The following is a 24,533-nucleotide window of genomic DNA, read 5'->3' as shown; positions in this document are numbered from 1 at the left end:
CCTCCTTCGCCGTTCGCAGCGCCCGCAAGCACAGCAGCAGCGCCGCCGTCGCCGTTGACGGCACAAGCCTCGCCTAGCCGCTTCTCCATCACCGCAACCGCATAGCCGTCTTCCCCGCGACTTCCTGCGCCAGCCAGTGCCCGCCGTTTCAAGCTCGGTGAGCTCTAGCCCCGCACACCGCCTCGCTAGAGTTCCGCCGCAAGCCCCGTCGTCGTGGCCACGCCGCCACAGTCCTCCTCCCGCTCCGTTCACTAGCGCGCTAGGTTCCCCAGCGTTCATAGATGCTTGTCCACGCGTTGATTTGAACCACCGGAGCCCACACCGGTGTTTCACCGTCGACCCGCACCTTCACCCCGCCATGGCCGCCGCCGTAGCCGCTAGCTCCGATGAGAAGGCCACCCAAGTAGCTCAATAGCTCCGCTAAGTCAAGTAGGTCATCGTGTGATGATGTCACCGCCGGCGAGTTCGCCGTCGTCGAGCTCTGGCCGCGCCAGCACCGCGCAGCGCCGCTGCCCTGTTCCGTGTCACTGACGCGTGGGGTCCCCTGACCAGCGGGTCCCACTTGTCAGCGACAGCAGTAGTGTAGGCTAAACCATTTTAAATCCAGTTTTTGATTTGTTTTGTTATTTTTGTATCTGCAGATTGGTAGCTCCAAAAATGTTGAAATAAATATGGTTGTGTTCCTTAGGAAGTGTAGTATTTAGGAAAAATATGTTCTTGGTTTCAACAGTAGAAATTTCTGGAGATTTAAATAGGGATTTCAAATGTGCTTTTGAATGCATTTAAATTTGTTTATTTTATATCTAGAGTTCCTGTGCTCCAAAAATTATGAAATTTTTGTGGTAGGCTATTCTTGTCATACATGAGCTTGGATAAAAATTTGAGAACCAGTGCATGTGTAGATCTATAGTTATAGATTTTTCTTTTATAAATAGTTAATCCTTGCATGAATTTTTATAAATTAATTATAAGTCCAAAATTCATGAAATTTGTTGGAGATGATACTAGTACCATATGGATGTTAAGAAAAATAAGAAATCTGTTGCTTGACACTTTTCAATAGGATTTTCCATTTATGCTATTTCAAGCCTTGCTTCCTTATCATTTTTGTATAGGATGTTCTACTTAGTAAAATGACATGAAATTTTTATAGTAGCCCTTTGATAGCATTATTAAGGCTCTGTAAATTTTTGAGAATTTATTCAGCACATCTGTTATATATTTATTATTTAACCTAGATATCTAAATAAAATAATAAAAGCAATTTAATAAATAGTTTGGGCCTTGCCATTATATTATCTTAACTATGTTTGGTATGCTTAAACTGTTAGTAGGTTCTAGGTTGTCAATTTGTGAATGATTACATGAAGTAGAGGTGTTATTACTTTATATTGCATGTTAAGTCATTTCCGGACTGATTCTAGAATATGATGAGTTGCATGTTGAAACTGATGTGGACTGTAAAAATGGTTAATAACAAAGTTGTAGAAAATTTGATAAGCTTTCCAGAAAGTCCAGGATCACTAGATTTGGAATTGTAGAACTCCAGTTATGAGTGAAACAAGTAGATATTGTTTATGGCATAGTCGATGCATTGTAGAAGTAGTTAAGTAGTAAGCGAGAAGAGATATGCACCTACTCAAACAACGCGATGCACGTGTTAACATTATGCATTCGTAATACTCATACCATACTCATGCATCTAGGATCGGAGGAAGAAATCACGTTGCTGGAATTCGAAGAAGCAGAGGAAGGGAACCCGCAGGAGAATCCGCAAGTCCCCGCTCCCGAAGGCGTGGAGCAGAACCCTGAAGAGCTTCCGGAGTGCCCTGACCATCGTCCTACTTCCTTTCTGCGAGGCAAGCCCCGGAGCATTATAAGTCTCCCAGTAATTTACAAATGTTTACTTACGTATTTATGATTGATGCATTAGGTTATAAGAGTTGAATGAAACCACTTGATGCATGTACATTCCTTGTCCAGATATTAACCCTTTAACCAGTATAGGTCCAGGATCGAATATATGCTTAGCCATGCTTAGACCGGTAGAAGTCGGGTGATGTCCTGTCACCTGCGAGATATAGGTGGATACCGGAGCACGGTTGGCTATATCTGCTATCGTGGAACAGAACCATGTGGTAAAAGTAAATTGAGACCGGACGGGAGGTCGATAGGGAAGCAACAAGGCATGGAGGTCTTGGGTGTGGACTTATCCCCGTCTGTGTCGATCAAGGACCGTACCGTTGTTGGAACTTCTGACAAGATTGAACGCATGCCTCTCACTTAGCTGGCCGGATAACTCGTTCCGACCGCGAAGCCGAGTAATTCAACTCAGGCCGGGAATCGTTCTGTTGTGCGCTCCTTCCGGGGAACGATCAGACTGAGTCCAAGGGCAGGTTTGGCCTGAGCATCCTGGCATCTGGTGTTCCAGATTGTGCGGCGCAGTACAAACCCGCGAAATGTGTACCGGAGTTGTACCAAAGGTGACCTAAGACTATCGTGGCTGATAGATCTGGGTTTGTGTTAGGAATAAATTCCCAGCTGGTGAAAATCGATTCGAATCGCCGTCTCTCCCGGATAGTGAGAAACTTGGCTAGCTCCAACACCGTAGTAACTGTGTTATGAAACATGATGGTTCAAATGAATATGGAATTACAATATCTGCTATGGTTACTATTGTGTGATTCTAAATAATATACCACATGTTTGGCATAGGATAGTTGCTAACCTAGAAATGGATAGTTATAATTAACTTGATAAAAGAATCACAAGTGTACAAAGATTAATTGCCTTTTTCGCAAAAATGTTGTCAAGTTACGTCCACTTATACAGCCTTGCATAATCCTTGGAGTCATTTTATTTCTGGTTCATGACGGGTAAGTCTAGCTGAGTACCTTCTCGTACTCAGGGTTTATTTTCCCATTGTTGCAGATGGCACTGTGTATCATGGTTATTGCAAGAGTTGCTTCTATCCCGCTGTGGATGAGGAGTAAGCCGTGGGCAGGCTTCCTTAGTAATTCCTATCTTTGCTTTTGTGGACCATGATCTGGTTTGGCACTGTATTAAACTATGTTGGAAAAACTTTATCTCGAACTTATTTGCTTCCGCTTTGTTTATCAAACTTGTTTTGTAATAACTTTTATTCGTACTCTGATGACGAAAAGTATCTGTGAACTTTATGTAATTTGTGGCATGCATGTTGAATCCTGTACGATCTTGGTTGTTGTAAATCGTTTATCGAGACCCGTCGTGGTACTCGACGGACTACCGGGTTTATATGGGTTCAAGTATGACAGTGTGACCGCTTGCGGATTGCCATTATACTTGTATTCTTATAAATTGGTCGGTTCTGCGACAGCTAGCTTCTCTGCGTTGGCCACTGCTGACGGCCAATAGAACCCTGCTCGGAAAGCCTTACCGACCAGTGTTCTTGAGGCCGCGTGGTTGCCGCAGGAGCCAGAGTGGATTTGGTCTAGGAGATGCTCGCCTACCTCCTAGGTTATACACTTCATCAATATTTCCTCCTTAGCGTTTTTGCGCCATAACTTGCCATCGACGAGCAGATACTGCTTACTACGACGTATCAGGCGCTCATTTTCTGTTCGATCGATATAACCGCTACCATCTGTTAAGTACTTGATGAAAGGTGTTCTCCAGTCCGGCTCATGAGTGGTCGGAAGCAGCTCGGTTGTGCTCGGCGCCGGAACCGTAGCCACTAATTGCTGGTCTGAAACTTTGTCGGTCGTTGAATCTTCATCTTCAATGGAAGGTGTGAGTAGGTCTTGGATGAATACGCCATGTGAGATTTTGGCTCGGGATGATCCTAACTTTGACAACGCATCCGCTGCCTGGTTCTTGTCCCGGACCACGTGTATGTACTCGATGCCATAGAACCTGCCTTCCAGCTTTCTTATCGATTTGCAATATGCGTCCATCTTTACACTGGTCGTGTCCTAGTCCTTGTTGAGTTGGTTGATGACCAGAGCCGAATCTCCGTAGACATAGAGACGTTTAACTCCAAGCTCAACCGCAATGCGTAGACCATGCAGGCATGCTTCATACTCGGCGGCATTATTAGATGCTGGGAAATAAATCCTGAGGACGTACCGGAGCTGCTCCTTGGATGGTGACACGAAAAGAACTCCTGCTCCTGCACCGTCAATGTTGAGAGAACCGTCGAAGTACATCGTCCAATATTCATCGGATCTCGGAGAGGCAGGCGTGCTTAAGTCTGTCCACTCGACGATGAAATCGACGAGTGCCTGAGACTTGATTGTGGTACGGCTTGCAAATTCCCAGGAAAAGGGGCATAGCTCCATTGCCCATTTGACGATGCGCCCGTTCGCATCCTTATTGCGAATGATGTCCCCCAAAGGATACTCGGTCATGACCACCACACGATATCCGTCGAAGTAATGTCTCAACTTTCGGGATGTTATCAGTATGGCGTAGAGCAGTTTCTGAATCTATGGGTACCTGGTCTTGGATTCGTTGAGTACCTCACTAATGAAATAAATTGGCCGCTGTACCTTGTAGGCGTGGCCTGGCTCGTCGCGCTCGACCACCATTGTAGTGGAAACCACCCGATCGGTTGCCGCAATGTAAAGTAGGAGAGTTTCGTCTTCTTTGGGAGCAGTAAGTACCGGAGGTGACGTGAGGTATTGTTTCAGCTGCGTGAAGGCAGCGTCTGCTTCCTCTGACCACTCAAACTTCTCGGACGCTTTGAGCAGTTTGAAGAACGGTAGTCCTTTTTCTCCTAATCTTGATATGAAATGGCTTAGAGCAGCCATGCAGCCGGTAAGCTTCTGGACATCCTTTACCTTTTTTGGGGGCTTCATGTCTAGGACAGCTTTGACTTTCTCTGGGTTAGGGCGTATGCCGTCGTAACTGACGACGTTGCCGAGCAATATGCTAGAAGGGACACCAAAGATGCACTTCTTTGGGTTCAATTTCCATTGGAACGTATTAAGGGCTGCGAAGGTGCGTTTCAGATTGTCAACAAGGGTATGTGCTTCCTTGGTTTTGACAACTACATCATCGACGTAAGCCTCGACGAGGCCGTCTTTTATCTCGTCGTTGAGGCAGGCCTGTATAGCGCGTTGGTAGGTAGCACCGGCGTTTTTGAGCCCGAACGACATAGTCGTGTAGCAGTAGGCGCCGAAAGGCGTGATGAAAGATGTCTTGATCTGGTCGTCCTTTTTGAGAGCGATCTGGTGATAACCAGAGTAGCAATCGAGAAAGGAAAGCAGCTCACAACCGGCGGTTGAATCTACGACCTCGTCTATGCGAGGTAAGCCAAAGGGGTCCTTAGGGCAATGTTTGTTGAGATCAGTGTAATCAACGCACATTCTCCATTCATTATTCTTTTTGCGTACAAGAACCGAGTTGGCTAACCATTCCGGATGATACACTTCTGTGATAAATTCGGCTGCCAAAAGCCGTGTAACTTCTACCCTAATCGCCTCCTTTTTGTCATGAGCGAACCGTCGTAGCTTCTGCTTGATTGGTTTGGCCTTGCTGTTGACATTTAAGGAGTGCTCAATCAAGTTCTGAGGTACACCGGGCATGTCGGAAGGTTTCCATGCAAACACATCCACATTGCCCCTCAAGAACCTGACGAGCGCGTCTTCCTATTTGGGATCCAGGTCGGCCCCGATGAGGGCCGTTTTGCTGGGATCGCCCTCGACCAGCTGGATCGTCTTGTGCTCCTTGGACCTGATGTTCTTGCGCGGAGCCTCGAGCTCTGGGATCTCCAGGTGATCGGCCGAGGTCTTCTTAGCGTCGAGCATGGTCTCGGCCATGCGAATAGAGAGGTCGTGGGCCTCTGCTATTTTGAAGCTATCGTCCTCGCAGGTATAAGCTGCATATACATTGCCCCTGAGGGTTAAAACTCCTTTCTCAGTAGGCATCTTGAGCACCAGATACCTGTAATGAGGTATGGCCATGAACTTGGTGAGCGACGATCGACCAAGAATAGCATGGTAGGTGCCGTCGAAATCAGTGACCACGAAGTTGACGTAGTCGGTGCGGAAGTGGTCCGGAGTCCCAAATTGCACAGGTAGCGTGATCTGCCCGAGAGGTGTGGAGCTCTGTCCGAGGAGAACGCCCCAGAACTGTGCCTCGTATGGCTTCAGGTCCGCCTGGGCTATTTTCAGAGCGGGCAGGCTGTTCTTGAATAGTATATCAATGGAGCTGCCGCCGTCTATCAGTACCCTGTCGAATTGAACCTTGTTGATACAAGGATCGAGGACCAGGGGAAAACGCCCTGGCTCGGGTATGGCGGCCCATTGGTCCTTCCTGCTGAAGTAGATTTCACGGTGAGACCACGGAGGAAGCCGCGGATCGGTGAGAAGGTTGTCGGTGTTTGCCACGTTCAAGCAAGCGCGGGCGAGCAGCTTGCGTTCTCGTTTGGTCTCAATGGACACCTTGCCGCTGATGATGGTGTGCACGCGATCAGTCGGCTTGACGTATTTATGACGAGGGTCTGCATTGTCGTCGTCGTTGTCCTCGTTGCGCTATTCCCCCGTGTCGTTAGGCTTGTCGGACGTATCCGGAGCCTGTTGACGCGTGTAGATAGTCTTGAGGACGCGGCAATTCTCCATGGTGTGGTTTGACTTAGGATAGAGCTGGCAGGGCCCCTTCAATGCTTTGGCGTAGTCGTCCTTGTAGTTACAACGTCCGCCGCCCTTTTTCATGGTATTGACCTCGCCGTCGTCTTCCCGAGCGCGCTTGCTCCTGTAATCGTCACGGCGGTTGCGCCGCTGATTACGTGGATCACAATGGTCGTGGGAGTCGTTGCGCTGGTTGCGTCGATCAAAATTGTCGTTCCGACCACGATTGCCATGGTAATCGTCGCGGTGTGGAGGGTGGTCGGAGCATGGAACCCTTGCTGCTTCTTCAACGATTATCTTTTTAGCGTCGTCAGCGTCCGCGTATTTCTTAGCGGTGGCCAAAAGCGCTGTTACTAATTTGGGTCTCTTCCGGAGGAGCTTGTCTCTTAGGGCATCATGGAACCGGAGGCCGGTGACGAAAGCCTCAATTGCTTCGTTGTCGGAAATTGATGGAACCTTGATGCGCATCTCCGAGAAACGCCGAACGTACTCGCGCAGTGGTTCATCCTTCCGATCTTGGATCCATTGCAGATCGTACTTGTTGCCGGGTTGTTCACAAGTAGCGATGAAATTGTCGATGAAGGCCTGCCTGAGCTCCTGCCAAGAGTCAAAATAGTTCACTGGCAAGCTAACCAGCCATTGGTGACCTGCATGACCAACAGCGACTGGGAAGTAGTTAGACATGACGTGCTCGTCAGCCATGGCTGAGCGGCACGCAGTTTCGTAGAGCATGACCCATAATTCGGGGTTTTCCTTGCCATCGTACTTCTAAAGTTTCTCGAGTTTGAAGTTCTTGGGCCATATGACTTGGCGAAGGTGTGGAGTGAACTGCTTCAAACCCGGCGGGCCGTGGGCAGTGTCATATTCCATACGGTGATAGCTTTCATGGGATGCACGATCGTTGGCTCTCTGGTTGATGCGAGCGCGCAGATCACGTCCGACGAGGTGATGGCGGAGATCATTATTGCCATCGCGGTGATCTCGATTGCCATCTGGATTAGCCCTGCGACCGTGGTTATCACGGCGATTGTCGCGGTTATCTCAGCGGTTGTCGCCTCGAACGTCGTGGCGGTTATCCTCCCGGCGGCGGTTGTTGTCCCGACCACCATCATGACCACCGTTTCCGCCTCGACGGTTGTCCGATGGGTCGTTATTGCATGAGCCACATTGGTTGAGTGGCTATGAGCGACTTGAGTATTGGCGGCTGTGGCTTGATTCGACAGAAACGGATGGAGCCCGGTCTTGATTCATCTCTGCGGTCTGAGCCATAGCAGCCGTCAGATAAGCTTGTATGTCATCACGGATCGCTTGGGTCTCGGGAGTGTTGGGCAGCCGCTGTATTGTCGCCATGGCGACGGCTACGTTGGCGCTTGGGGTCTTGAAGACTTGTTTGTCCCCCACCCTGTCGAAAGCATTGTTGAGGTCACGTGGTTGGACCCTTATGCGTCATGCCTCCTAGTCTGCTTTAGCTTCGATTTGCCGGCGATTAAACTGGTCAATATTGCATGCTTCGCGTGCAGTCTTTTCTTGTTCTATTTCGCCAACTGCTGGCGGCTCGTCGTTGTTGACAACATGGATCAAATCCCCTCGTCTTGGCGGGAAAGACGGAAATTGGGGGAAACCTGGGGCGTGGTCTGGTAAATCTAGATCGTATTTGACGCCTTCATCTTCGTGACGCTGAAGCTTGGTGTGGACAGATGCGTTGGATGCGATGTCGGATGAGGAGCTGGAGTCACCCTCTCGGACTGTGTGGACGGATCCTTCTTGATAATCTTCAATCCGGACCATGTTGACGATGTTGCATGGCTTCGGCCGAGATCGGTGTATAGGACACAGATCCGAGCGGCGTTGCAGGTTGTTCGCGTAGTAGGAGGCAGCATTTTGCAGGCCGTAGGGCTAGACCTGGTGGTTCTTCGTCGGGACTTCGTACTCACAGAGTCGGAGACCCGTCGCGACGGCTGGCCGGCGACGAGCGAAACGCCCCTCAGGAGTTGATACGACCACAAGATCTGTTCCAAGTCGCGCAGGGCGACTGGTCCGAACTGGTCGGATAGATCTATTGTGGGGAGCTATTACCTGCTCATTAGGTTGGCTTTGAATCGTACTTACCAGAGCTAGGGTTTTAGCGAGTTGGATGCCGACCCGATCAACGGAGTCGAGCAGGTCAGTGTTGTCGATCTGCTTTCCTCTGTAGCGGGGAAGCGGATGATGGGTTGTCGGCATGGCTGTAGGCGTGGTCGGAGCCAGATGTCCCGTGGTCGGAGCTAGGTCCATCGTGGTTGGAGCCGTATCCGTTGTGGTTGGAGCCATGTTCACCGTGGTCAGAGCCGTGTTCACCGTGGTCAGAGCCGTGTTCACCGTGGTCGGAGCCGTAGCCGATGCAGGTGAAGTAGTCGTCGGCGCAGGCTGAATCCACGCCTCCTCCGTGGTCATGGCAATGGAGTCGTCGGAGCCGATGGTCCAGGTGATCTGGCCGACGGTGAACGTGAGGCCGTTGGGCGTAGCCATGGAGCCGGAGATGATGACCATCTTGTTTGCTTGGAGAGCAGTACGCACACCCCCTACCTGGCGTGCCACTGTCGACGGAATATGGTTGGCAGTCTACCTAGGGGTATGCCCAAGGTAGTAGATTATCGGCAGACAGATGCGCAAGCCCCAAACAGGACGGTGACGCAAGACAGACACGAGGTTTTATCCAGGTTCGGCCGCCAAGAAGGCGTAATACCTACGTCCTGCGTCTGATTTGTATTGCTGTATGTCAATGAGAGATGTTTTTTAGAGGGGTCCCCTGCCCGCCTTATATAGTCCGGGGGCAGGGTTACAGATCTGGAAACTAATCCTAGTCAGTTACAATTGCCATATGTGGCCGGATAAGAATTCCTATTCTAACCGACCAGGATCCTGCTTGGTCGCCAAATCCATCTTGATTCCTTGTGCGGGACTCCGATCAGGTTAACTGGGCCGCACGTCGTCTTTCGGGTGGACTAAACCCATCAATCCGGGCCAGCCCAAGCTTAGCCGTAAGGGTATAGGGGTTAATACCCCCACAATGGACAAGAGAAAATAACATTTGGAGATAATTCAAAGGGCAAGGTTAAAGGATTGGGCAAAGTGGCAATATCAAATGATCATTCCATCTCCAATGTACTCTATGTTGCATCATTGAGCTTCAACTTGCTATCCGTTGGACAATTGTGTGATCTTGGCTTTCAATGCTTATTCACCGAGAAGGAGGTTGTTGTATCCAAGGTAGATGACAATCAAGTGATATTCAATGGATTTAGATACAACAACTTATATCTAGTTGACTTCACCTCCGAAGATGCAAACTTGAAGACTTGCCTATTCACCAAAACAACACTTGGGTGGCTATGGCATACAAGACTTGCTCATGTTGGGATGAGCTCACTCAAGAAGCTTATGAAGAATGATTTGGTGAGAGGGTTGAAGGATGTGAAGTTTGAGAAGGACAAGCTTTGTAGTGCATGTCAAGCCGGCAAGCAAGTTGCAAACACTCATCCAACCAAAGCTTTCATGTCAACCACAAGAGTGCTAGAACTCCTACACATGGATTTATTTGGACCAACAACATACAAGAGTTTGGGAGGAAATCTCTATTGTCTTGTGATTGTGGATGACTATTCAAGGTATACATGGGTGTTCTTCCTTCATGACAAATCCGAAGTTGCATCTTGTTTCAAGAAGTTTGCCAAGAGAGCTCAAAATGAATTTGAAGTGAAGCTCAAGAAGATAAGAAGTGACAATGGCAAAGAGTTTGACAACACAAACATAGAAGCTTATTGTGATGAAGTTGGAATCAAATATGAAGTCTCCGCAACCTATACTCCTCAACAAAATGGTGTAGTTGAGAGGAAGAACCGGACTTTGATCACTCTTGCAAGGACAATGCTAGATGAGTACAACACCCCCGAAGCTCTATGGGCGGAAGCAATCAACACCGCATGTTATGCATCCAACCGCCTATTTCTTCAAAAGTTCCTTGTCAAGACACCGTATGAGTTACTCAATGGGAAGAAGCCGGACGTCTCCTTCTTTAGGGTGTTTGGTTGCAAGTGCTACATCTATAAGAAGCGGCAACACCTAGGGAAGTTTCAAAGACGTTGTGATATAGGTTTTCTTGTTGGTTACTCATTGAAGTCCAAAGCATATAGAGTATTTAATCATGCCACCGGCTTGGTTGAAGAAACATATGATGTGGAATTTGATGAATCTAATGGCTCCCAAGGAGCACATGAGAATCTTGATGATGTAGGTAATGAACCATTGAGGGAGGCTATGAATAATATTCCGGTGGGAGACATCAAGCCAAAAGATGATGTACAAGTCATTAACCAACCTTCTTCATCAAATGTACCACAAGATGGTGAAAAAGATGGGAGAGTAGAAAATGAAGATACTCATATCTCCCATGAGCAAATGGTGGTACAAGCACAAGATGTTGATGCCCCACAACCTCCTCCTTAAGTGGTCAATAGAAGAAATACACCTCTTCTACACGATCATCCTCAAGATCTCATCATAGGGAGTCCATCAAAGGGTGTAATGACTTGATCTCAAAAACTTATGTCATTTATTGCTCATCACTCTTTTGTCTCTTGCTATGAGCCTACCAAGGTAGAAGAAGCTCTTAAAGATCCGAATTGGATCAATGCCATGCATGAAGAGTTGAACAACTTCACTCGCAATGAAGTTTGGACTCTTGAAGAGCGACCAAAAGGTGCAAGAATCATTGGAACGAAGTGGGTGTTCCGCAACAAGCAAGATGATCAAGGTGTTATTGTGAGGAACAAGGCAAGACTAGTTGCAAAGGGGTTCTCTCAAGTTGAAGGTTTGGATTTTGGAGAGACCTTTGCACCGGTTGCAAGATTAGAAGCCATCCGTATCCTTCTTGCATATGCATCATATCATGAAATGAAACTATATCAAATGGATGTGAAAAGTGCATTTTTAAATGGCTTTATTAATGAACTAGTCTATGTTGATCAACCTCCCGGGTTTGAAGACCCTAGATATCCTAATCATGTTTATAGGTTATCCAAGGCACTATATGGGCTTAAGCAAGCCCCAAGAGCTTGGTATGAGCGCCTTTGGGACTTCCTCATTGAGAAGGGCTTCACCATTGGGAAGGTCGACACCACACTATTCACCAAGAAGCTTGATGGGCATATCTTCATTTGTCAAGTATATGTTGATGATATCATCTTTGGATCATCAAATGAAGACTCATGCAAAGAATTTGGTGAATTGATGTCGAAAGAGTTTGAGATGTCAATGATTGGTGAGCTTACATTCTTTCTTGGTTTTCAAGTCAAGCAAATGAAAGAAGGCATCTTCATCTCTCAAGAGAAATATACAAAAGATCTTCTCAAGAGATTCAAGATGGATGAATGTAAGCCAATCAAGACACCAATGCCTACAAATGGACATCTCAACCTAGATGAGGGAGGTAACCCGGTTGATCAAACTCTCTACCGTTCTATGATTGGTAGCTTGTTATATTTAACCGCATCTAGGTCCAACATCATGTTTAGTGTGTGTATGTGTGCTAGATTTCAAGCTAGTCCTAAGGAAACTCATTTAATTGCCGTAAAAAGAATCCTTAGGTATCTTAAGCACACACCAAGCATTGGCCTTTGGTATCCCAAAGGAGTTTTATTTGAATTAATTGGCTATTCTGATTTGGATTACACCGGATGCAAAGTTGATAGAAAGAGCACATCCAGAGGGTGCCATTTGCTTGGTAGATCACTTGTGTCTTGGTCCTCCAAGAAACAAAATAGTGTGGCTTTGTCCACCGCCAAAGCGGAATACATTACCGTGGATGCTTGTTGTGCACAAATATTATACATGAAACAAACTTTGCTAGACTATGGAGTAGTTCTAGAGAAAGTACCTCTTTTGTGCGACAATGAAAGTGCGGTAAAACTTGCAAATAATCCTGTTCAACACTCTCGCACCAAGCATATAGATATCCACCATCACTTTCTAAGAGATCATGTGGCTAAAAATGATATATCACTAGAAGGTGTAAGATCCGAAGATCAATTAGCAGATATCATCACGAAACCGCTAGATGAGGCTACATTTTGTAGATTGCGGAATGAGCTCAATGTACTTGATTTTAGTAACTTCACTAAAAATTGAGCTTGTGTTGTCCCTTGCATTCATTGTAATATACAACATGTTTAATTTGTGGCAATGCATATAGGGCTTGTCTAACATGGTTAAGATAACCGCCGAAAAGCGTGTGAAGAAGCTTAACCTTGGATCAAACTTGACAAGCAACTAGATTTACTTACAAGTATTGCATATGCATGAATGTTGTTTTGTCGTTTTGTTCCATTTGCCCTCTTGTTGCCTATTTTCTTAAAAAGAATTATAGCCTAAGGCAAAATATTTTGAAAAATATGAGGGTTTGAGAGAGGTCACTCACATCAGTCCCAATTGATGTTTATTTGGATCTTATTCAAGTTGGGACTTGATTGGGAATAGGCAGCGTGAAGGAAGTTTGAAGATTTGCTGAAAAAGGTGCACCGGACGCTACACCGGACACTGCTGTCTAGCGTCCGGTCAGTTCACAGGAGGTGAACTGCTGGTGAAGGAGTGACCGGACGCTGCGTCTGTGCGTCCGGTCAGGAAGGGTTCAGCATCCGGTCGATCGAAGGAAGACCAAGTTGTACTGACCGGACCCTGCCTACGTCCGGTCATGGACCACCAGACGCGTCCGGTCTTGATTCTAGAGGAATGGGACCTCTCTGGAATCGACTAGATGCTGGGTGGTAGCGTCCGGTCGCTACCACCGGAGCGTCCGGTCAGTGGATCTCACGCGTTTTCAGGACTCTTTTCAGTTTCCTTCTCTGTCGCATCGGGGGATCTATTTAATTCAGCCATTCCTTCGTTTTTGATTCCCCGTGATCTAGCCCTAGTCCTTGCCGCCGCCTCCACAGCTCGCCAGCCACGCGCCACCATGCTCCTGCCTCACCGCACCACCGCTGCTCACCCACACCAGCACAGCCCGCGCCTCCCTTGCCCACGCTCGCCTAGCCCCCGCGCCAGCCGTGCGCCACCACAGCTTGCCGCGTCGTTGTGCTTCCCCGCGTGCCACCGTGCCACTGCGTTCGACTGGCCCTCTCGTCACCACGAAGCGTCGTGTGCTCTAGCCCCATCTCCTCTCGGTAAGGCTATCTCCTTGTTTTAATTTCAATTTGCTTAGATCAAATTGCAATACAATGCGCTGATTTCAAAAATTCTAGGGCCACCAGTTCATCACTGCTCCTTGTAACCCTAGCCCTTGCCGGTTCCGAGGATTCCCCCGCGTGTCGCATCTTATCTTTTCTCGGATCGCTGATCGTCAGGTAGAAAGCCATTCAATTCAAGTTCGCATCTACATTGCTTTCTCTATTAGGGTTTCGCATCTATTAGACATATTGTATTTATTTGTATATCCATCTATTCTATCGTGCAGCGAGTCGGTTCCATTGTGGTTCTTGTGGCAGTTGGCAGTCAACTTGGAGCCAAGCTCGCGAGTACGGACCTAGGCCAAGCCTCGAAAGCGACAGTTTGACAGTTGATCTTCATCAGCGGTAGTTCATCATCTTGTCAGTTCAGATGGCTCGCACCAAGAACGTTGGTGGTGGCCCAGGTGATGATGATCGGGGGCCCCCACCTCGCCAGCCAACCGGATCAAAGGGCAAGTCAACCAAGCAGGTGACATCCAAGAAGCAGAAGTACCTTGACGTAGAGACAGCGAGAGCAGCAGCTGTTGCAGAGGCCGCAGAGCATGTCGAGAGAGGTGGTGCCTGTAGTGGAGTTGTCATTGTAGATCAGCCGGTTTCACCAGCAGTCAGAGCTGCGATTGAGGAGGTTGAGCATCATCACGGTAGTCCAGCTAGGGCTGCCACGTTTGCAGGACGACGGGTTGCCATTAAGGAAGGCCCATCAGCAGAGCAGGAGCCAGTTCAGTAGACTCAGGAGGGCGAGCGGGCCCAGCAGACTCAGGAGGCCGAGGAGACAGAGCCGGCACCCCAGCTTCGCCGCTCTAGATGGACCCGTGTACCTATCTCGCCGAGGCCGCCGACACAGCGAAGGGGATCACGTCCTCCACCTAGACCACAGGGTCCACCTCCAGTGGTACACCTCGACTTGAGGGCCACTACAGCCAGGCAAGTTCAGCAGCTATGATTTGTTGAGTTTGAGGTTTGGTTTCCTCTGAGGAGGGATGAGAGAGCAGCTGAGGGTTTCTACACGCCACTGCAGGAGGATTTCTACAATGCTTATCTCAACAGTGGGGTAGTGTTTCGATCTTAGAGAGTCTGTCGGATAGAGTCTATTGTGGCAGCCACCGGAGAGCACATTCGGCCTTACTTATCATATTTGCCAGGACTGACAGATTTGATTGGATGGACGGGGATATATGTACCATCTTGGGTTCGTCAGTTTTATGCTTCACTCTTCATCGATCCACATCACAGATTCATTCACTTTGCTTTTAGAGGCAAAGACTACAGAGTGACGAGTGGCAGGGTCAGAGAGATACTGAGGCTACAAGAGCAGCCTGTCAAGATGCATGAGGTTTGTTATGGACAGCAGGAGCCTCCCAGGCGTCCTCATGGAGGGTTGGTGCCTCCTACAGATTTAGTGCGACATTGCTTCAAGGAGCCTTTTGGAGAGGGGTTGAGCAGGAACCCCAGTGGCTTGACTCCTACAGCGAGAGTGCTAGAGGCCATTATCAGGAGGACACTGTTTCCCAGGTTGGGATATAGAGAGGGCCTGACTCGCTTATAGCTCTAGCTTCTTAATGCCCTGATGCAGCAGACAGTATTTGATATCTAGGACCTCCTTCTTTCAGAGATGGAGGATACTATAGCTGAGGGATTCAAGGGTCGCAGGCAACTTCCCTATGCTCACTAGATCACATTCCTTATCCATAGAGTAGTGCTTGATAAGCCCCCTAGTATGATGGATGAGTATACAGGTGCCACCATAGAGTTCCCAGCTTACAACCTGTCACAGAGGATCAGACACACCACTCCTCAGGCACCCAGACAGCCTAGCCGTCATCCCGACATGCTAGAGTCCGTAGCTCAGCTAGATGAGATCATTAGAGGGATTGCAGCCACTAAGGAGGAGGAGCTAGAGGCATAGTAGGAGGTGAGCGAGTACAGTGATAGCTCTGACGATGACTATCTGCCTATTCCTTAGATGCCTCCACGCAGACATGATGCAGAGGCTAGTAGCTCCAGTTCTGCTCCACCTGCTCCACAGACAGACCCCGCTCTCATTGCTATTCTTGAGTGGATGCAACAGACACAGGATAGACAGGCACAGGAGATAGCTGCTACTTTTGCCCAGTTTTAGACTCGACAGGATGAGTTCCAGAGGCAGCAGCAGGCCATGCAGCAGCAGTAGCAGATGCATCAGCAGCAGATACTCTTGCAGCAGTAGCTTATGGGTTTCATGCAGCACGTAGTGATAGCTCTTGGGGCCCCATAGCCACAGACTTTGCCCCAGCTTGCTCAGCCTGCTTCCACCACGACGACTCTAGCTATATAGCCCAGCAGGCTTCAGGGTCAGGGACAGCCTCCAGCTCAGTTTGCTTCACCTCTTGTATAGGTGTCCCAGTGGTTAGCCTCACCCGTGGTAGCCCCATAGTTCACTCCACTTTAGACGGGCTTCACACTAGAGCAGTCTTCCTCGCTATTTGTGCCTGACACGTCAGTCTCCAGGAGTCTTGGAGCATCCTTCAGCGAGTTGACCGGCATGCCTACTTTGCCTCATATGCATACTGCTAGTCCGTCTACAGCAGCCCCAGTCGCTGTGACTACTTAGAGGCTTCCCTCGTCTGTCACCTCGTTAGATCCTACGACAGACATACTAGCAGCTTCACAGGCAGCACCAGCCCCAGCTCAGACTCAGACTGCTTCAGCGACACTTCCTGCCATAGAGGGTCAGTCAGTTCAGAGCTCAGGGTCAGATGATGATGGTGCCTAGTTCCAGCTTGCCCCACGTTCTTTAGCGCCCGGCTCGTCCACTACAGCCCCACCGACTGACCCCTAGGTTTTGGTGTTTGACGCCAAAGGGGGAGAGCAAGTTCGAGTATGTAGTCTCAGGGGGAGCTACATTTAGGGGGAGCTAGTTATCTAGTATTAGCTTATTATATATATTTGGAGTTTTATTTGTGTGATACACTATTACTTATGCATTCGTGTGTTTACTTTCATGCATACTATTATATATATGTGGTAGTGCTATCTACGTGATTGTGATATATGACATGTGTGCTTTCTACTTTGCATTATTTAAATGTCATATCACTTGTGTTATGCTCATTTGCTTTTGCTTCCACATTTAAACTTTGAAGCAAATGAGCTTTGTTATTTGTACTCATGCTTAATTAATATCGTTTGAGTACATTGTGTTGGCTTAGGTCATATAAGCTTGACTAACACTTTTGTTCTTATCGACAAAAGCTTATATGAACCAAGTCCATCAAAAACCTCACTCTTTCACATACTCGAGGTGGTATTGTCATCAATCACCAAAAAGGGGGAGATTGAAAGCATCTAGGCCCCTAGTTGGATTTCGATGATTAATGACAATACAAGATTACTATGACTAACATGTGTTTTGCAGAGGCAAATAAAGTTAGGTCATGGTAATAGAGATCGATTGGGCAATCGAGGTTGTCATGCCCCTACGATGGAAATCATTTTGGTTTTCAAAGGATTGACGACAAGGTTAAGGATGACTAGTTCTAAGTGTTGATTGGAGTTGGAGAGACACTTAGAATAGTTTAGGACTTTGTTTTTCCTTTGGCCATACTATTAAGGGGGGTATGAATGGGTAGCTTGACCTAGTTGAGTCTAGTGAGTTAGGTGTGGTGCACACTTGTTAAAACTAGCTCTAGGTAGCTCCTATGAATGCCTAAGATCCTTTGGAGCAAACTTCATTCACATATGATCGAGAGTTAGAAGTGAATGGAGGGTCAAATACTGACCGGACGCTGGCTCCGGTGCGACCCGACGCTGGCCGCAGGGTCCGGTCAGTTCATTTGACCGAGGTGAACAAGTCTGGTGTGACCAGACGCTGGAAGGTCAATGTGACCGGACGCTGAGGGCCAACGTCCGGTCGACTCCAGTAAGGGTCCAGACTTGAGAAAGTGTGACCGGACGTGTCCGGTCAGTGGTGACCAGACCCTAAGTGTCCAGCGTCCGGTCGATTATAGTAAGCATCCAAGAGCGACCGAACACGTCTGGTTAGTACTGACCGGACCCTGACAGCATCCGGTCATCACTTGAAAACTATTGCGTGGGTTGAACTGACTGGAGCGTCCGGTCAAAACGATCGGAGCGTAAGGTCATCCCACAGAAGCTCATAATGGTTCGTTTTTCAGGCTGCCTTATAAATAGAAGCTCCACTCATGTGTGGAGTGACTTTTGCTCATTCCAACAGCTGAGAAACACGTTTGTGAGTGCCAAGAAGAGCAAGGTCCTAGTGAGGTGTTTGTGATTTGAGAATCCAAGAGTGAAACCTCATTAGTGAATCAAGAGTAGACAAGTGTGCATCCATCTTCTCATTAGGCTTCACGTGGTCAAGTGAGAGTTCGTGCTTCTTACTCTTGGTGATCACCATCACCTAGACGGCTTGGTGGTGATTGGGAGCTTGGTGATCACTCAGCGGAGCTTGTTGGTGACCCAACTCCAGTTGTGAGTGGCTTTGGGTGATTCGCCGCGACGGAGTGTCGAAGAATCAACCCATAGAGAGCACTTGATCCTTGCGCGGATCAAGGGGGAGCTACACCCTTGCGCGGGTGCTCCAACGAGGACTAGTGGAGAGTGGCGACTCTCCGATACCTCGGCAAAACATCGCCGCGTTCCTCTCTCCATTTACTTTGAGCATTTACTTTAAGTATTTACTTTGAGCAATTCAATACTTGTCTTTACATTCATAGAATTGCTATGCTTGAGTAAATTTGGAACATAGGTTGCAAGTCTTTTGTGCGTTAATTTGATAAAAACACTTTTCTAGGCACAAGGGGTTAATTGGGCTATCCGTAGGATTTGATTATTGCAAGAGAATTTAGAATTAGCCCAATTCACCCCCCTCTTGGGCATCTTGATCCTTTCAGTAGGTTTGCAAGTTTGCGACATACCTTTGTTCCTTTTTTCTTTGGTTTGGCAGATTTTGGTGGTATAGAAGATTTTGGTGGTATATCAGATTTTGCTTGCTTGTGTTTCCCCTTGTGTCGTAACTTATCGATCCAAGTCCTCTTTCTCTTTGAATTTTTTTGACTGGACCTCCTTTTTCTTCAGCTTTGCAGCACTAAACAAATCATCTCTTTGGTTCACATTTGGGTCAACATTTTCTTCTTCATTTGTTGTTTTTTCATCCATAGCACAGCTGGATAAATTAAGTTTATCCTCAACTTGTGTGCAAAGGCAATCAAGAGCATTGTCGAGTAGCAAGCAACATTCTAGAGAGTCGACAGCTTTATACGCCAAATTGTGGAATTTATGAGAGAGAGACTTGAATCAAAGTTGAGCTTCTAGTTTTGGGTTTTCTATCACATTTCTTCCGTGCCTATCTTAAATACTTCCTGAGCGCGCTTCTCTAGTCCATCTCTTTAAGATGTAATGTGTTGGCAACATCTTTATATTCATTAAATCAAGAACTTTCAGACCATGTGCACATAATATTCCTACCCTATTGAACATTCCACAGCTACAACAAACTGTCTGATTTAAAAGGTCACCTACTACTGTGTGCTCTGCCTCAAATCTTAGATCATCATGGAGACTCCCAATAGCAACAACATATTTGTTGTCTCCTTCTAATACTCGTGTACATGCAACCATAGATCTTTCATATTCGGTTTGAAAAACTTCAAAAATAACTAGTGTGTATACTTTACTTGCTTGCACCAACATAGGAGCGCATATTAGCCTTCTTGGTATGTTCTTCCTTGCCTCAAATTTAGATTCTAGCTCCTTAGTTCTTTTGTCTTCCACTGCCCTCTCAAAGTGCCTCAAAAATCGAACAACATCAAAATCTGATTTCAAATGGTTCTTCAATGCATTATTGAAACTCTCACTTAGTTGTGTGCTTCTCACTCCCAAACTAAAAACATCTCTCATATAACATTCAACCCACTTTTCTTTCACCTTATAGATACTATCCAACCAAGTTTGTTTGTGCACTTTTGTTCTCATAATGTCAAATGCTTCTTCAAATGCCTCCTTGTCTTCATAGCCATACATACAAGCACTAAAATCAGAGAGAATATGAGGTTCTTCATCTTCCTGGTCACCCTCACCCTCTTCTTCTTCTTGGCCCTTCACTAATAAATGTTTGATGGCATTTTGCATTATATGAAATGTGCACAGCCCATGATATGATTCAGTGAATACATTCTTTATTGCTTTTCCCATAGCTGCATCTTGATCCGTATAAATAGTTTTAAGGCTGCTGGCCATTGTGAGCTGCTAGAAAGGTCTCAAAGAGCCATGTAAATGAGTCTTCAGTTTCATCAAAGAGAATTGCAGCACCAAAAATAGTGGTTTCTCTAAAATGATTGAGCCCAAGAAAGACACCACATGGTCGGTATTCTTTATTTGTGCCAAAAGTAGTGTCAAATGTCATGACATCACCAAAATATGTGTAATCAAGGATCATTTTGGCATCAGCCCAAAATATGTTGGTCATATGCTCATCACAATCCACTTGCAAAGCATATTGGAATGATGAATTTTTAGAGATCTTGTCATGAAAATATTTCAACATACTACCAGCCTGTCCAAATGCTAACTCCCTCTGCCTCTTGCTCTGTAAATAATTTTTGCGATCACGACAAGTGTAACTAAGGTTAAATGGCCCTCCAACTTGATGGATAGCCAACTCATGGGCAGCTTTTGGCCTAATTCCAGAATCATAGGCGGTCTCAATTTCAAAAGCCTGTAGTTCTAAAAATTTCCTTTGCGATGCCATCAAGTGTCGAGTTTCAGGCAAGTGAAGGGAGTGATTGTGTTCAAGGACAACATCAGTGACTTCATAATTTTCTCCCCCTCGGTCCAATGTAATTGTCATTCGCGCTTTGCAATCGGTTCTTGTTTCAGCTCTAAAACACTTTGTCACATGCTCTCTTTCCACTTTCCTTCGATGGCCTTTGTTGGCACAAACAAATCTACATGAAGTCACCTTGCCATCAAATTTGCTTAAATTTCTATATCTTTTTCTCACATCAAAGCCTGTACGACCCCCATATGCCACCCAAAACTACCAAGCCTCATCTGGATTTTGAAACCTCAAACCAACTTTAGGTGTTCCCTTGTCAAGTTCTGCCACTGCCTTTCAATATCTAACCCAATTTTCCTTGTCAAATTCTGTCACAAAGAACAAAATTTACAGCAAACAATTACTAGCACATGATGGTAGATTTGCAATTTTTATCAAGCTAAACATTTACTGTAAACAATAAATAGCACATAGATGCAGAGTAACTGGACTACTATAGATTTTGGTACTGAAGTTTCATGACAATAAATGGTGTTATAGCAGAGAGACTAAGCTAGACTTGCATCCTTCGAACCAATCAAAATCATGTCAATAGCATCACAGCCTCATAGCAGCATTAGGTCTATTACAATCTGACAGGAAACTTAAGAAGGGGCTCTATTCTGAATCTGTGATGCAACTCACAAGGATGGTCCTCCTCGATGATGTTGTAGTGCTCCTGGAAGGCGTCCCTACGTAGGATGCTGGTCTGCTCAGTGCTCCTCGTCCTCGACGTGGCTTGGCTCTTTAGATCGAAGCATGAGGACGTGGGATCCAGTGGCGGCGGCGGTGATGGCCGGGCCATGGCGCAGTGACCCCTACCTGCGTGTTCCTTGCCGACGACAGTGCAGGGGCAAGATCCACGCCGGCAGGTCCCGAATCCGTGCTCCAGGACAGCGGAGCGGGCTTTAGACTCGACGGCGGCGGCGACGGCGGTGCCATAGCCCTGCGTGCGGAGAGAAAAGCACCCCACCACCGCCCTCCTCGTGGCCACCAGCCTCTAGTGGTTTGCTCTGATGGTGGCGAGGAGAAGGGGGTGGGGAGGAAGAGGCCTCGGCGGTGGGGCAGAGAGCTCCGCCCGGGAGCCAAGCGCAATGCGCGCGCAGATGAGCCACCGCTCCCGCTCCCGCTCCCGCCCATTTCCATTGGGAAAAGCTAAAAGATGTGCTAAAAATTTGTGAGAGCCATTGGATTCTCTTTCAACGGTGGATAGAGGGCCGAAAGGTACGCCGTGCCTTGCTAGAGGAAATGCATCGAATCTGAGTCCGGTGATTTTGGGGATGGAGACGGAGGGGGAAGATGAGAGGCACACCGCACACTCACCGTTTGTTTGCTGTCTACTGGGTAGGGCCACTGGGCGAGGGTGACTGGCGCTCTCTCTCAAACCAAGATTTTTTTTATTTTAACACTTTTTTTTAATCTATTTTTAAAACTGACATTTTTTTTCAAAACTAACACTTTTGGACGCGCCAGCTGACATGGCATGGCCAAACTACTCTATCATGCCATGCATGGTGGCGTGGCGAGGCTGCCACTGTGGCAGCGACCGGTGACGTGGCCTAGCTCTGCCGTGCCATAGATCACTGCGCGGCGGGCCTGCCACGCCACATATCACGGCGCAGCACCGACGCACCATCTCACACGGTGCGGCAGGGCTCAGTAAAGGCCCACGATGCGGCTCTCTCTTCCCTTTCTCTCTCTCACTCAGCCGTTTGAAGCACATGCCCGCCGCTGCACCCGCCACCGCCCTCGCCACCGTGCCACTGCCGCCGCCCTCACTGCCATGCCCGCCACTGCCGCCGCCGCACCACACATGGCCAACGCGCCCGCCGCCGCCCTCACTGCCACGCCACTGCCATGCCATGCATGCTCACCACCACCCTCACTGCCGCGCCGCCGCTGTACACCGCTCCCCACTATCGCACGCCCCTCCCTCTATCCCATGTCCATCTGTCGCCGCCACCACCGCCGAGGCCAGTGCCCACGCCTCTGCCCAGCAGCACCCGCCTCCCGGCCCGGTCTAGCGCGCCACCGCCGCGAGGACGAGCGCACGCTGCTGCCGCGAGGACGAGCGCCACCGCCGTGAGGACGAGAGCACGCTGCTCCCGGTAGGACGAGCGCCGCCGCCACGAGGACGAGCGAACGCTGCTGCCATGAGGACGAGCGCCGCCGCCGTGAGGACGAGAGCACGCTGCTGCCGCGAGGTACTCCCCTTGTGTATTTGTTGATTGAATCGAAATTGTTGTTACTTAGGGTTAAGATGCAAAATTAGTTTGAATGATTAGTTAGTATAGTAAGTTAGTACAATAAGTAAAGTTAGTATAGTTAGTAAAGTATAGTCAGTATAGTTAGTAAAGTTAGTTAGTTTAGTTAGTATAGGCAGTATAGTAAGTTAGTATAGTTAGTTAGTTTAGTTAGTACAGTTAGTGAGTCTAGTTAGTTATTGTATTTAGTATAATTAGTTGTTGTAGTTAGTCTTGTATAGGTGTTAATATTAGATTAGTTAGTATAGTTATAGTTAGAATGTGTATTAATATTACTATGGACAGTACATACAACGATTTTGATGACTTGATAAAGTTTCTTGAAATGCTTTTGTAGATGGATTGTTGTGTTAGACTTTTTTATGAAGGAAGTGTTAGGAGAGAAGATGGTATGTTTGAGGATATGGAAGAAGAATTGGAATGGTTTGATGAACCTTCTAGTTTCAACGACCTTTGTGTCTGTTTGAATGCAAACTTTGGCGGTGATTTCACACTGAAGGGGAGGTTTGATACTGGAAAGACTAGGGCACACTATGTCCTGATGCCCTTGCGTGACCTTGCTCATTGGTCCCGCTATAATAGGGTGCTCCAAGGTTCCAATGTGCCCATGCCTGAGGTGATGGTGGATATTGGGTACAGGATGCAGGGTGTCCTGGACGGGTCATCCATTGACGCTGTTGGAGGCAATGAGCAAGAATTGAGGGTCGAAGGGGAAGCAACTCAGGATAATATGGATTTGGATGGTCAGTTGACGTAGGAGCAATTTCATTCAAGTCAAGTAGGCTGTATAAGCAATGACTTCGATGTGAATGAGTTCAAACAGGAAGAGGAGGAGCAGGAGGACAGGATCGGTGATGTAGTTAGGAGTGATTCGGATGATTCAAATGATGACCAGGGAGGTAGACATGATATGCCCACACTGACTGATGCCATGCTAGTACCTATTCATGGTATGCCATTACTAGTATCAACTGAGGTTTTGCATGCTATGCCGGCTCAGGGTAGACCAGTCACAGATTTGCCATTAGATGATACCCCCTATGATTCATGGGGCAGAATTAGCAAAGCACAGCAGTATGTTCCACCACCACCTTACACAGCGACAGAGCTTGAGCAACTAAGGTTGATGAACGTACCTTTCAGGGGCGTTTCGAACTATAGGGATGTTAGCATGATGGATATGGTAGTTTGTGACACCGGTCTCTAGATGTGTAGGAAATCATTGTATGATCATGAGAAAGAAATCTTTAGTAAGGGGATGATATTCAATACAATGTCAGAGATGAAGCTCTTCCTTCAGGACTATGCTGTGTATCATCATAGGCCGTACGGCGTCACTCATTTGGACCAGGAGTTGAGGTACCACGTGATATGCAAAAATGGTTGTATGTGGAGGTTAAATGCATGAAAGAGACAGAGTTATGGCAAGTGGTGGATAAGTAAAGTGGTCGAACCAAACACTTGCCTAACAAATAGAGGGAAGAAAAATCATCAGCAGCTCACTGCATGTTACCTTGCCCGTCATATATTAGGGCTTATTGATGATAATAACGAGATTTCGGTGTCTTCGTTACAACAGTCCATATCT

General features: G+C 47.4%; 1 pseudogene; it reads right to left on the bottom strand.

The window, feature by feature from the left end:
- LOC136491322 (protein FAR1-RELATED SEQUENCE 5-like) overlaps positions 1–20,395 on the bottom strand; it is a 68,100-nt pseudogene extending 47,705 nt beyond the window's left edge.
- Positions 20,396–24,533: the final 4,138 nt, after the last annotated feature.

The sequence above is a fragment of the Miscanthus floridulus genome, chromosome 11, assembly GCF_019320115.1.
Source record: "Miscanthus floridulus cultivar M001 chromosome 11, ASM1932011v1, whole genome shotgun sequence".
Classification (NCBI taxonomy): domain Eukaryota; kingdom Viridiplantae; phylum Streptophyta; class Magnoliopsida; order Poales; family Poaceae; genus Miscanthus; species Miscanthus floridulus.
This window is presented reverse-complemented; position numbering and strand designations above follow the sequence as displayed.